The following is a 14,691-nucleotide window of genomic DNA, read 5'->3' on the forward strand; positions in this document are numbered from 1 at the left end:
GTTATTCTCAATATTGCTGTGTATGTAATGTATTATTTCATTATACAGTATACTGTATATTCAAAGAAATAAAAGCACTGATCACACATGAATCAGAAAATGCTTGAAAGTAGACGAAAATATCAAATCTAGAACAACTGCTGGAAATAAGTTTGTAAATGACTGTCTCCATTGAGAGACCTTCTCCAATTATCCGTATTCCAACATATTTTTTTCTTTCTAGGGAAGAGAGATCTTGCTTGTCATTCTGAGTAGACATTGAAATTGAAACACTTGAAAAAGTTACAGCCTGGGCGGGATTCGAACCCGGGCCTACCGAATAGAAGTTAAATGCGCTAACCACTCACCTACCGCGCCACTTCGTCTTCCACCTAAACTAATACCTAGTTAAAATAGTTTCATGGAAAAATATAATCAAGATACTAGTGCTTGTGCGAGTGTCTTAATGACTTACTCGGGATTTCCTTGTTTAACTCAAAAACAAGTTGTAGACCTTCGCCAATGATGAAAATATTACGAAACGTTCTTCAAGTTAAGGCTACGTCATCGGTTTCAGGGATGGTCCCGACTTACATTACATTTCTGCTTTAGCATACCTTGTAATTTCCAAAGAAGAAAAGACGACAGAAATTATTTTCACATTCTCTGATTTGTATCAACACGTGTAGAAATAGTTCTGTGTTTATGTTCCATAACTACTAGTTTATTTTCTTATATTAATATGAGAAATTTGTGGCAAATTGAGCCAGTGGCACTAGCCGAGTGATCTCGGGCGTTCGGCTTCTGATCATGAGGCGCAATCCACTTGGGGTTCGAATTGCTCTGAAGAGCAAAGTCGGAATTTTAACTGTTCTCAGTTCTTCTGTGTTCGTGTCTCTGTAGTGTTTGATATACGCCGAATGGACATGGGGTGCCAGTGGCGAACAATACTCTGGTTGGGGCGATTTGTTTAAAAATATTGTGAAAGCAGAAAAATCCAATTGCAACTACTTGAGTTCAAATCAAGTCGTGGCAATTACTATTTTTTCTGTATGGGAAGGTAATGTTTATGTAATTGGTATTGTAATTATGTTAATCCTTTATTATTATTATTATTATTATTATTATTATTATCACAGAAGGAAAGAAAAAGTAACATAATCGAAGGTATTCATAGGAACAGAAAAGATATACCATATTGCAGAAATTTCTTAGGTTTACAATCAACACAATAATATTATTACGTTTATGGATTTGCAGTTAGAATTATCATAGAATTATCATTTTATGACAAGAAATGGAATAGAAATATTTGTTAGCTGATAACAGTAATGCATTTTGTTTCGCCCAATTCTAGATATAAAGATTAGGTGACATCTTAAATATTATCATTCTCGTGACTGGAGTTGTAACTTTGATCACTATTTCCAATTGGTGCACAGCCAGAAACAATTTCTTGGAACTCATTTTCGGCCCATACTACAGCAGTAAGGACGTATTCATCAATTCTTATCCCAACACGTTACGTTCCCAGACAGTTACGAATTAAGGTTGATACGGATGACGTAATTCCGTGTTGTTGGCATTTAAGCTGTGAAGGAAATCATTTCAACTCTTAGACTCAGAGAAATTGAATATTTTTCATGTTAGTATACATAAGAAGTATCAATATTGCAAATTATAGCAATTTCTTTATTGCCACAGCCGGAATCTAACCCGAGATACTCACATTATGAAACTAACGCTTAAGCCACTACTCTTAGACTTCACTGTTCTAGGAGAAGGAAAAAACGATGTGCAGTGAATTCAGTAATTTCACACTTTTACGATTCCACTGTAATAATACTGAAACTTTCTGATTTCAGTCATGATAAAATAGTAAAGTATAATACAGATACAATAGTCCAGAGAATTCATCTCTAAATTGACAACTCATATATACGGAGGCGCTGCCGTGTGCTCTCGCCTCGGGCCCTAATTTTTTACGGCACGGCATTCGACACATACTCATATTGATTGCAATCTGGTGTTTCAGGGCATGAATTATTTTTTAAAATTATCTAATTTAACGAACCTTCCTCAGTGCTTTGTTTTCTATTTTTATGCGTGTTACTAATTTTTACATTTTTTTCCACTAACTCTTTAAGAAAAGCGACGAAAACACAGAAACATTGAGGACAGTATAAATCACAAACACTATTCGCGCGTTCTTCCCTTGCCTGAAGTTAAATAATAAAATATGGTGAACATGCAATTTTTGGTATTCCATCTTCTATGTGTTGTCAAATACAGTTGGAGTGAGTCAGTGGGTAAAATGGATCGATTTCCTGAGTGGGTCAGTGGTTCGTGGGTGAATAGCCTGCGACCCATCACACACCGTGACCCACTCCTACCCACCATCCACTGTGACCTACCACCCACTCTGATCCACCGACTCACTCTGCTCACTGCCTTAGACAGAATCTTTTGAACAGAATATTTTTTCAACCTCGACCCCAGCCATAGAAAATAAAAGCACGTGTCTGATTGGTTGCAGCTTGCGATTGTACAAATCTTCTGGTGTATGTATTATGTATTATAGTAGTAATAGAAGAAAATTGTCACTTTGTTGGAATTGAAGACGAAGAAAATTGAAGAAGCAGTTGAGGTTAAATTTATATCATGACAGTCAATGTGGAACAAAACGAGAGCTGGGGGCTTCTAAGAAATTTCTACTACTACTACTACTACTACTACTACTACTACTACTACTACTACTTATACTTATACTGTGGATTGGTATAACAAAACTGCACGCGTAACGTAATCACTTTTTTGAGTATTATTTTCATCTTATTTTAATGAAAAAAATTGTTTTGAAAATTTAAAAAATATAAAATCTCCTTGGTCCGGGTTTGAACCCACACTAAAAGCAATTATAATTCCTTGCCTATTGTGCTAGTATGCTTGGCCACGAAGACCGCCAGTAACAGGTACTTGATTTTTGCTGTATTTATCCTACGTGGCGAGGAAGTAACAACTCCAATTAACCAGAACCACGTATTTAGCTCCTGTAAGTAGGGTCGAGCGTGATTTTAAAATATGCTTCTGAACACTGGTAAATTTGTCTAAGTTTTACTTTCAAGGTCTTCATTTCCCTTTTTCTTTTGTTTCTGTTTACTTACCTGAGATGAGTTACCCTAACAAGGGGAAAGCAGACTTTGGTAAATCATTTTCGGAGCCATTTTCTTGCAAGGTGATAGTCCACATTTAAAGTGTTAATATCACAAACTGGGAAAGCGTAATGGCCTGATATAGCAGAGAAAAACCGTCTTAAAGTTTTCGACTCGACGCATATGTTGTACGTTGCGCAAATTTGTAAGGTAACGGCGTGTCAGAATCTGTAGACTGTGAATCACGTACAAAGGATCCGGTGTTCGATTCCGCTGGAGTCAACTTTTTTTGCTTCAACCAATGAAGCAGCCACTTGTAGCTACAAGTAAAATGTTAATTCACCATGTTTAACATGACTTAAAACAATATAAATATTCCAAATTAATTGTAAAATCTTTGAATGTTCCATGTTAATTAGCAAAGAAATGTAATTTATTTCGTAAATATATTGATATCACGAGTTTTATTCTGGCTACCACAGTCGTTGTGTAAAAATGTTCTTGACGCTTCGTGTCTACATCTGTTGACAGTGTGAGAATTACAAAGGAAATAAGAAGGAAATCCCCTTTGGTAATACTGGATATTACTATAACCTAGGGAGATTTCCCCCTTATTCCCCTTGTAATAAGCGGCAAAAATCTGTCTCCAACATTGGCAGGGAGGACGGGTAAGATCGTTCCCATATATTTTTTAAAGTGATATTCAAAATATTTATGAAGTTAAAAAACAATACTATGGAGGATCAGAAGAGCTGAGTTGTCTTCAAGATTGAGAGGCGGGCAGATTTGATTCTTATTCTGGGGGAATATCAGTTTCATCTCATTTTCTTTTGTGGCAATCGGACACAAATCATCACATTTCTCCCCAAAAACACAGTTCAAATAGGATTATTGAGGGGGATAGTCCTTCAGTACCAAGATTGGAGGGGACATGTTCCCCTCAACCCCCCGTGTCATTTGTGCCGGTGCTTGTAATGCACACACTGTCAGAAGATGTAGACACGAAGCGTCAAGAACATTTTTACAGAGTGACTGGTAACCATAACTCGTGATATCAATATATTTACGAAATAAATTACATTTCGTTGCTAGTTAACATGGAACATTGAAAGATTTTATAACTGATTTGAATATTTCTGTTGTTTTGTCATTATAAACATGGTGAATTAACATTTTAATTCATTACAAGTGGCTACTTCATTAGTCCAAGCAAAAAACAAAAACAGTCAACTCCAGCGGAAATCAAACACGGGACTCTTCTGATTCTGCCAGGCCGTTGCCTTACAAATTTGCGCAACGTACCGCATATACGGTGAGTCGAAAACTTTAAGACGCTTTTTCTCTGCTATATTAGGCCATTGCGCTCTCCCAGTTTGTGATATGAACACGTGCTCCGAGCCTTGCAAATAATGGCTCCGAAGGTCATTTATCAATGCCTGCTTTCTCTTTGTAAGTGAAAAAGAACTTTAGGCATTTATGAATATTGATATTTGTTATTGTAATGATAGCAATAGGAGTTATATTACTACTTGGCTTTCGAGATACACAGCCTGTGAGTTTTAGAGGATCTAACTACTGGAAAAAATATATTTTTGAATCACTGTAATATATAAATTATTATGTTAAAAAATTGAATGTAACTGTTTTTATTCTCAACTACCCCTGCCTTTGTCAAATAGTTTGGTCTTACCGGCAGACGCAACTGCCTATTCTGAATAATCTCACTCCTATTTTCCAGATCTCTCTCTCTTGCCTATTTAAGTATGGGGTGGGCCTTTTTTGGACCTGAGTTCTGGCTAACTACCTCAGGTCAATTTTTTCTTTTTTTTCTTTATTGGCCATAACTGAAAGAAATAAAATTAATTATTACATGATTTACAAATCATACAAATATAATACATAACACACATGAATAAAATACAACATTCACAAAATCACAGGTCAACTACTAATAAAACATTATTAAAAGAAAGAATTTTTTGTTTGTTTATTTGCATTTGAAACCAAATTTTTCGGTTTCACCTGTGTGTTAGTTTATTTATTTCAATATGTTTGGTTTGCCTCCTGTGTTGAAACATTGTCGATTAATATTTATTTTTAATTTTTTTGCTTATAAAACTTATTCGGTTTCTCACCTGTTTTAGATTAATCAACAAAGTTGTAGGTCAATGACTTAATAATTACTTTCTTGGTCCTCCGTACCGTTTCTGTTAAATATAGTTTACGCGTATTGTGTTAAATTTGGACTTCCGATCCTGTTGCTTCTAACTAAGTGGTCCTCCACTAATTTCGATTGTTAACTTTAACTTTCCTTTTCAAACAAATACACTAGACACATACACACTACACCGGACTTACCACTAACACAAAACACTATATGTAACTTGAGTACCGTTATTATTACACAACCTTCTGTTCATTGTGGAATGTTCCAATTTTGTCACTTAATTATGTCTTCTCCGGGCTAGATTCAGACTTATTTGTACTCTATTTATTTCTGATATTTTTGTGTAAATTTTGTTTAAGCCTTTTCTATAGTTCTTTTTAAGTATCAGTTGTATTATTCCGTGTTGTTGTTGAATATTTCTTAGATTGACTCTTAAATCTTGATCTTCATCTGGTAAGATAACATTCTGGCAGTAAAAATACAAGTGATTTGGATTTTGAATCTCTCCACAATCGCATTCGTCGGAGTCTAATAAGCCGATTTTTGTAAAAGTTGTACGATATGGTCTGTGTCCTGACAGGAACTATATTGTATGTCTATTTAGCTCAAGATCTCCTAGTTCTAATCTTTGTTTTACGCTTGGGAATATTTCGTAGACTCTTCTGCCTTTCATACTATTGTTCCAATTCTCTTGCCATTTTTTCTTTTAAAATTCTCTCTAAGTCGTCAGGCGTTAAAATTAGAGCATTAAAGAGTCTTCCCACTTTAGCGTTTTGACTTTTTTTCAACCAATATTTACCAACGGATCTTAAAACTGCTAAATACAATGGTTCACTACCTAAAATTATCTGTAAGGCTTCTATCGGTGTCGTTGCTACTGCTCCTGTCATACAGGGTTCATTAAGAAAGTAATGAGCATGATGCTACCCTGACTCAACAATCCACAGCAGCACGCGCTGCCGGCGCTGAAAACGTAGTGGGTGGTCTGTCCTTCCAAACGCGCCCGGAGTCAGTCTGCTGCGAGCAGTGACAGTGTGTGGATGTCGATACGCGCGAAGCACGTTTTTACAAGTTGTAACACGGCGCGATTGAGGGTTAGCTCGAACAACGCTACGCCATAAAATTTTGCGTCAACTTGGGTGAGAATGCTACGGAAACTTACCAGATGCTGAAAGAGGCCTACAAGCAGGAGTGTTTGTCAAGATCCCAGGTCGGAAAATGGCACAAGTCGTTCAAGGAGGGTCGGGAGGAGGTCGCTGATGAGCCCCGCCTGGATGCCCAACAACGGCCAGGACCGACGACAACGTTAACCGTGTGCGTGATGTGTTGCGCTCAGACCTGCATGTGAGCATTCAACAAATCACGGACACCCTAAACATGACAACATTTGCGGTACATGGGATAGTGACCGAAGACCCGCAAATGCAAAAGATCTGTGAGAAGCTTGTGCCGAAGGTGTTCACGAACGAACAAAAAGAACTTCGAGTTTTGCGCTGCAAGGAGTTGTTGGCATTGTGTGAAAGTGATCTGGACTTTTTAGACACGGTCGTAACTGGAGACGAATCCTGGATATTCGAATACGATCCAGAATCCAAAAGGCAGAGTGCGGAGTGGCACACCTCATTCTCCCCCCGCCCTAAAAAGGCACGCATGAGCAAACCCCGAATCAAAACCATGCTCATTGTCTTCTTCGACGTTCGAGGAATCATCCATTTCGTGTTTGTTCCACCAGGACAACCTGTCAACGCAGGATTTTATGTAGAAGTGCTCAAGAGACTGAAACGCAGGGTCGCCCGCGTTCCAAGTGATATCAAAGACTCAATGAAACTCCACTACGACAATGCACCAAGTCACACTGCCTTCACCGTCCTCGGCTTCCTGGCCCGGAGCAGAACCCCAGTGGTACCCCAACCCCCTATAGTCCTGACCTGGCTCCTAGTGACTTTTGTTTTGTTTCCCCGTTTGAAGAGACACCTGAAAGGAAAACATTGGGACTCCGCGCAGAACATTCAAGCCCATGTTACAAGGTTTTTAAAAGCCATTCCAGCCGAGGACTTTAAAGATGCTTTCCAGGCGTGGAAAACACGTCTCCAGAAGTGTATCGATGCAGAAGGAGCGTATTTTGAGGAATTTTAAAGATTTGTAACAATCGGAACAATAAAACAGTTTTTCTAAAGCAATGCACATTACTTTCATACATAATAGAACCCTGTACATAATAAAACTGCTCTTTGAGTACTGTTAATTTTTTGACAGCACTTAATATTCTCCGTTAATCTGTGGCCCCAAGCACTTGATCCGTACGAAGCGACTGCCACAAAGATCATCTTATAGTATAACTGGCAATGTCTAGCGGAAAGTTTATATTCTTATATTCTTGTTCGCTACACTAATTACTTTTTCTTTTTGACGTTGAAGGTGTGTTTCGAACTTAAAGGCCTCGTCCAATCATACTCCTAGGTATTTAAAGACCTCAACCCTTGAAATTGATTTTGAATCTATCTTGGTTATCGGATTTCTTTTCAATCTAACACATGCCAAGATATATCTTGTTTTCTCAGAAGAAATGCTCAATTTAACTGACTTGCACCAATCAAGTAAATTATTCATTGCTGTATTTGCCTTATTCTCTATTTCCGCTCTTGATACATTCACAACTATGGCGAGGTCATCGGCATATGCTACCACTCCTGCTGTTTCTTGTAGGTTATTTAGTCTCTCGAGACCCAGCTGCAGTAAAATATCCTACAATAGAGGGCCTAGGACAGAGGCCTGTGGAAATCTTTTCGTAATTTTCTTTTCTATTTTTAATCCTTTCGCTACATATAATACTACTCTGTACAATATTTTTTTTATTTTCAAAATATTATTGTTTCTATTCAATCTTTTTAATTCTTTAAACATTGCTGGCCACCAAAGATTGTCAAAGGTGCCAGAAATATCTACAAATATTATTACGATGTATCTTTCTCCATTTCCTTTTATTCCTTCTGATTACTAATCTATCTATATATATAAAAGAGAACGTACAAAATCCTTTGTCCGCTCATCACGCTAATACGGCTGAACCAATTTCTTTCATTTTTGGGGGGTTATTAGGATTTGGACCCTAGATGGTTTTTATCATATCACTTTAATTTTTAATTACCAGTGTCTTGAGATAATTGACCATTCAAGTGTCCATAACGTACAAATCCTTTGTTATTAGTTCATCATAGGTAAAAATAAACGTATTTATATGCAGCCCGCATGACCGTGTCACTCGGCGGGTTAACATAAATGACAGGCGATATACAGCGGAAAATAGCTTGAATCTTCTGTTTAAAATTTTTTAATTGATTTGCTTATTTTTACAGACACTTTTACAATATGCCAGCACCGGGATGACCGCAGCGAAGCGGGGCGGGTTAACATAAATGACAGGCGATATAATGTTAAGATTTACTGCAATCTTCTATGGTTTTTATCATATCACTTGAAAGCGAAAAAGTAAAAATTATCTAAGTAACAAAGTTTATTGCGTTCCGGGGTGACCGCAGCGAAGCGGGGTGAACACTGCTAGTAATCTATTAATTGCCTTTTTAGTCCCCTTATTTTTCCTGAAACAGTATTGCAACTGGTAATTACTTAGGTCTCCTTTCTTATCTTTTATTCTGTTTACGATTATTTTCTCTAAGATTTTGTAACTATGTGTCCCTAATTATCACTGCCAAATTGCAGTCAAATGAAATGACATTTGATATAGTTAGGCCTTAGTCCAAACTGGGATGTTATCATATTGCTTTCATTATAAAATATCCTAAGGGATAGTGGGGATCCGAATTTTAGCGAAAAAAATTGAATATCTCACAAGCCGTTAAACTTACGGAGCTGAAATTCAGCATATTAACTCTTTATTGAAAATGAACAGAACGTCTCCTACCATTTATTTAAAATTCTCTTTTATGAGGAGGGGCGGCACTTTCTATATATGGTAAATTGATAGTGGGTTAGTTTATAAAAATAATCGAAAACCATCGATATTAGTTAAGAAATTGAGAAACAAAAAATACAGTGCTTCGAATCACGTATCCATATATGCTTACCATGTGCTTTCTACTATTGCTGAACCTTGTTTATTATATGAAGCGCTTAGAGCATAGGGCAATCAACCCATAAAATTGTGAGAAAAATAGACATAAAATTTGTAATGTAAGCTTCTGTACGTTGGTCTAATTACCTTGATTTGAGACTGATTTCAAGAGTATGAATCGATAATTCAACAAGGAAATAATTAGGCCATGATAATTTCGTCGCTCCCATGACAGAGGGGCGTAAGTGACATTTTTTGGAAATACATTTTTATCTCTCATTGAATCACTTATGTTACATTGTTTCACCTAGTAAATTGATGTACGTTAATTCTCAATAAAAACAGATTTACAGTTCAAAGTTTGAAAGACGTAACAGAGTGTTTCACTAAGTTGTTCATGACAGAAAGGCTTAAGTTTACTTACGCCTTTATGTCAGAAAAATAACATTCGCATTGTAGTAAATATATTTCTGAGCATACAGACAATGGATGGGCGTAAGTTGCATTCAGATCCATATTAAAGCAATTGCTACTTCAAAACAAGCAGCATTATCTTATATATTTTTTCTTTCATTGCTTTTTATTGTTGGCGGTGAATAAGGAAACTAAATAATGTTGCAGTTTGTGGCATTATTGTCTTTTTCTTTAGTTTTGTAGTGTATATATATATCTTGTAGTTAAGATAAAGAGAGTGATAAGGATGGACGGTGTTTCGCTATCTGACCAGGGAATATCCACGCTTTTGGAGGAAGACGACTCTGAGCACTCCATTACTAATATTAGTGTATCGTACGACAGTGATGCCGACCCGGAATTTAAGGTGGACAAAGATGAAGGTACCTCAAGTCATAAAATGCTAATAGAAACAAATGTGAGCACAAAATGATCACGTGCATCCAAAGCAAGGGGCATACCATCGAATCCGATGAACTGAAAAAATAAAGCCAAACTTAATCGTACTTTGGGAAAGAAATGCGTTACTAGTGTTGGGAAAATTCGTGAGGCTCGCAGTGTACGCAGTGTTTCATGCAGATGCGTGTACAGTTGTAAACAAATTAATAATGAAGAAAAACGGAAATTTGTGCATCGTTTGTACTAAGAAATAGGAGATATTCATAGACAGAGAGATTATCTTCTGCGTCACATGAAGCGAAGGTTGAAGTCACGTGGAAAACATAACACCACGTCCAGTAGGCAGTACACAGTTGACTATTATTTAACTATCGATAGGAAGATAATACAAGTTTGCTAGCAGTTTTTCCTTTGTACTCTTGAAGTTAGTGATAAAGTGTGTCGTTTCGTTTTGCTCTTCCGGAAGTACAGGTCCGACCATTGAAGAAAACACAAACCGAAACACAGTTTAACATCAGCAGCCAAAAATATTGCAAAGGAGCATGTACTATCGATGCCCCGGGTTGAATCTCATTATTGCCAATCTTCATCAACCTGCTATTACTATGTTGAGCCAAGACTCTCTTGTGAGAAGCTTTACACCCTTTATAAGGAATACTGCAAAAAGAAGAACGTCTCACCTGAAAATGTAACAGGGCCTACTTCACACTGAAAAATTCTGAAAGAAATGAATATCAGGATACACAAGTCGAAGAAAGATCAATGTAAAACTTGTCTCAGGTTTAAAACTTTGTCTTCTGAGGAAAAGGAAAGAGAGAAATTGGTTCATGAAGAACATTTGAAAAGAAAAGAAGAAGCATGATCAGAAAAGCAAAAAGAAAAAGAAGAAGCAATCAACGACGACAATCTGTTTTGATCTCAGCAAGTCTTGACAACGATATCATGTAAAACGGATGTTTTGTATTATGTTCGTAAACTCAATGTTTACAACCTGACCATCTACAATCTAGCCACGCGCGAAGGGTTTTGTTACATATGGGATGAAACCAGGGATAAGAGAGGTCCTGATGAAATTGCGTCTTGCATTCTATCCTACTTGCGAAATTTACCTCCTCGAGTAAAACAAGTGACGATGTATTCAGACTGTTCGGGTAGACCGAATTTGAACAAGAAATTTGCAGCAATGTGTATGTACGCGGTCCATAATACACGTGTAACTTGTATTGACCACACGTTTCTTGAGCCAGGTCACACTCAGATGGAAGCTGATTCCATACACAGCGTCATAGAACGAGCAAAGAAGAACATAGATATTTATACACCTTCTGATTGGCGTATAATTGCTAAGATGACAAGACGGAAGCCGTAGCCATTCAGGGTACATTCGATGACAACAGAAGGTTTCTATAATTTTTGATGCCTCAAAAAGCTATTATAAGTTAGCTACATTCAAAGATTAAAATGGTGTTACTTTGCCATGGCAAAAGTTAAGATGGCTTAGATTCACTGAAGACGAAAATAATATTCTCTTCCAGGAAAGGGTGACAGCCTTTTAGAGAATCCTCACATTAAGATCCTTACGAACATTTGAAAAGGAAGCTGCACTCAGGAATGCTACCAATTTCCAAAGAAAAGAAGTATGATTTAATGTACTTTGTAACACTAAAGTAATACCGCAAGGGTACCACAACTTTTTCGCAAGTATCGTTACATCCGATGACGCTAAGGACTACTTAGAAATTTCCTACTCAGACACTCACCAAAAGCACTTGCGCGTAATTTGTAATCGCTAATGAAGATTGGAATTAGTCTTGTTATAGTAGAAAATAATCAGCACTATTGAATCTCACTATTGCATCTCTATGTGTAAAAAAAATATTGAATTCTCTTTCGTTATGTTGGTTGTGTAAACAAAACGTGGTAAAGTCCAATCTAGAAAATCTACTTTTCCTCTAATAGAAAAAATACTGGCGGAAAGGACTTCTGTTACAATTGTATTTTTAATTCATTGTTTATGATCGGTAACCAGTTTTATAGTGTTTTGTTATTTCGTAAGTAAATACACTAATATGTAGAAATTCATTTACGTACTTTGTTGGAAATAAATTTTTTATGACATAAGGGCGTATGTACGACACTAATATGTAGAAATGCTATAAAAATGTTATGTATGAAAATGTACATGGTAAAAGGCATAATAAAATACCTTTGACCTCTAAATATCAAAATAACGAAAGAGATTTCAGTTTGCTTATAATCTGAGACAGTATCGAGAGATTCAAAGCAAGCAAAAACTTTTTCCTCTCTCCTGTAAAAAATTAAAAATGCAACATACTCCCCTCTTCCATAGAGGTGACGATTTCATTGAAATTCATTGTAATTTTGCCCATGACAAACAGTTTACAATTTAATACCGTAAAGGTCAGATCCACCGTTATTGTAACAGAGCGGTGCTTGAGCGATTGACCATAGAAATTCAAACTGTGATTAGTTAGAATTTCACAACCTGGTTTTATTACGCTTGAGTTGGTAGAGAAGAGGCCGTGGATCATATGTCAGAGTTGATGACGACGTGTTTTGGCGGGTCAGTGCTTCATGGTGAGTGGTGGATTGGAGTGGGTCATGGTGGGTGATGGGTCAGAGTGAGTCATGGTGGGTCGTGGTTCAGAGTGGGTCACGGTGAGTGATGTATCAGTGGGTCGTGTGTCAAGTTTTCATTGACTCACGCCATCTCTGGTCAAATCTGTAAAACCAAACCAAACAAAGAGCAATATTAATACACAAAACGCTCAACATCTTAGCTATTCATGACATAACTACTGCACGATCCGAATAACTCTAGTATATCCACAAACCATCAATTGTCATATTTTACCGAAATACTTCATGACTTTTCTGACAACCTGATATTTGAAATCTTGTTAATACGCAAAATTCATTGATCTTATTCACTTATTCACTTATTCACTTATTCTCTTATGATCATCACAACCTTTAGGGTACTTCCCGTAGATATAGAAAGGTGAAATGTAATATCCAGGCTTGGTGTAGCGTGCAAATATAAAAATCAACAGGATGATATTTCCCTCCTCCAAACACCCTACAATGGAATGTGTAGATTATTCAACAAAAAAAAACTTGAAATCCAATCGGAAAATTCATGATATAAAATATGTAGCCAAACCTCGACCACAGAAGGACCACCCAAATTTACACTTTTATATTTGAGTCCTAGCGAATATATATCAAACTTCGTTTTAGACAATTCCCAAATTTAATGGGTAGACCAATGAACCCTTTTCAAAAATTTATAGAAGTACATCAATATACTCATATCTTAGAAAAGAGAATGGACGCCTATGCTCAACTACAAAAATATAACATAATAAACCTTCATCAAAGAAAACAAAATTTAAGAAGGATGGGTCATATCAATATCGTATGGAAAAGGATGAACCCCTGTATTCAATTATATATAGTCACATAACAGGTTAAACCCTTATGAAAGGGGATAAAATAGGACAAAATCTCCGAAATTTACATTTTTGGCAATTTTTATCCATAAAAGGAAACGAGGTGGACACTCAAATTACAGAAAAATACACCCCGGTTCCATACTACCAAAGGAAATTTCTAAATTTGGGAATTTCCAAATTGTAAGGGGACGATCCTATGCTCCTTCCCAAAATTTAAGGCCGGGCCGAAGTATCTGACAAGATTTAGAGGACATTGACCACGTTATGACATACCATGTAATCTGGTCACGTAACGTCCCTCAGCTAATCAGATCACTGTGATTTATTGGTTCGCTCAACATCATTGAATCCATCCCCGTACTTAAAACTAACTAAACGATTCCTTATTTAGGCATTCAGTTTGCATGAAAACGTGATATATTAGCACGAAACAATCTTTAGTTCGATCATCAACGATGTCAATACCTTCAGAATCCTCTATTGCTCTCAAAACAACAAAGATCGCATACTGTTAGTATTCTTCCAACACCACCGTGCAAATATTGAAGTAACGTTTTTCAAGTCGATGAAAAGTGATTATGTGCAGAATTATGGCAAATGGAAAGTAGATAGAGAATGGAGCGCTCATAGAATTTGTTCATATTAGTACAATTTCTAAAGAAACTAACTTTGATAAGTAGCAAACATTGGAGGACATTCTTACATCATTTTGCTAAGATTAAGCATTAGATATCAGCATTCACATTTCAGGAAAGACCCTCAAGGTTTGCAGTAAATCATGTACCTTAGTAACAATCCTAATAAACATCGATGCAATTTATGACATAGTGGTAAATGATTACGAGATCTTTCGTTATTTTGGAGACAGTACGAAAAGGTACATTTTATCCTGTGTACGAACTTAAGAAAGCATGGGAAACTAACAATCGGATTGATGCCGATCCGAATTCTGACCATAAGGAAGAGAAACTAGTAGATTCTGAACGCATCTTC

The 14,691-nt window shown here is 36.7% G+C and overlaps 1 protein-coding gene across 1 annotated transcript in view; it reads left to right on the top strand.

Moving 5' to 3' along the window:
* Window positions 1-14,691, top strand: part of LOC145692488 (ATP-binding cassette sub-family C member 4-like) — a 357,392-nt gene that overhangs the window by 197,618 nt on the left and 145,083 nt on the right. The gene's annotated exons all lie outside the window — the stretch shown is intronic.

This window comes from Thermobia domestica, chromosome 8 (genome assembly GCF_964235325.1).
Source record: "Thermobia domestica chromosome 8, izTheDome1.hap1.1, whole genome shotgun sequence".
Lineage (NCBI taxonomy): Eukaryota > Metazoa > Arthropoda > Insecta > Zygentoma > Lepismatidae > Thermobia > Thermobia domestica.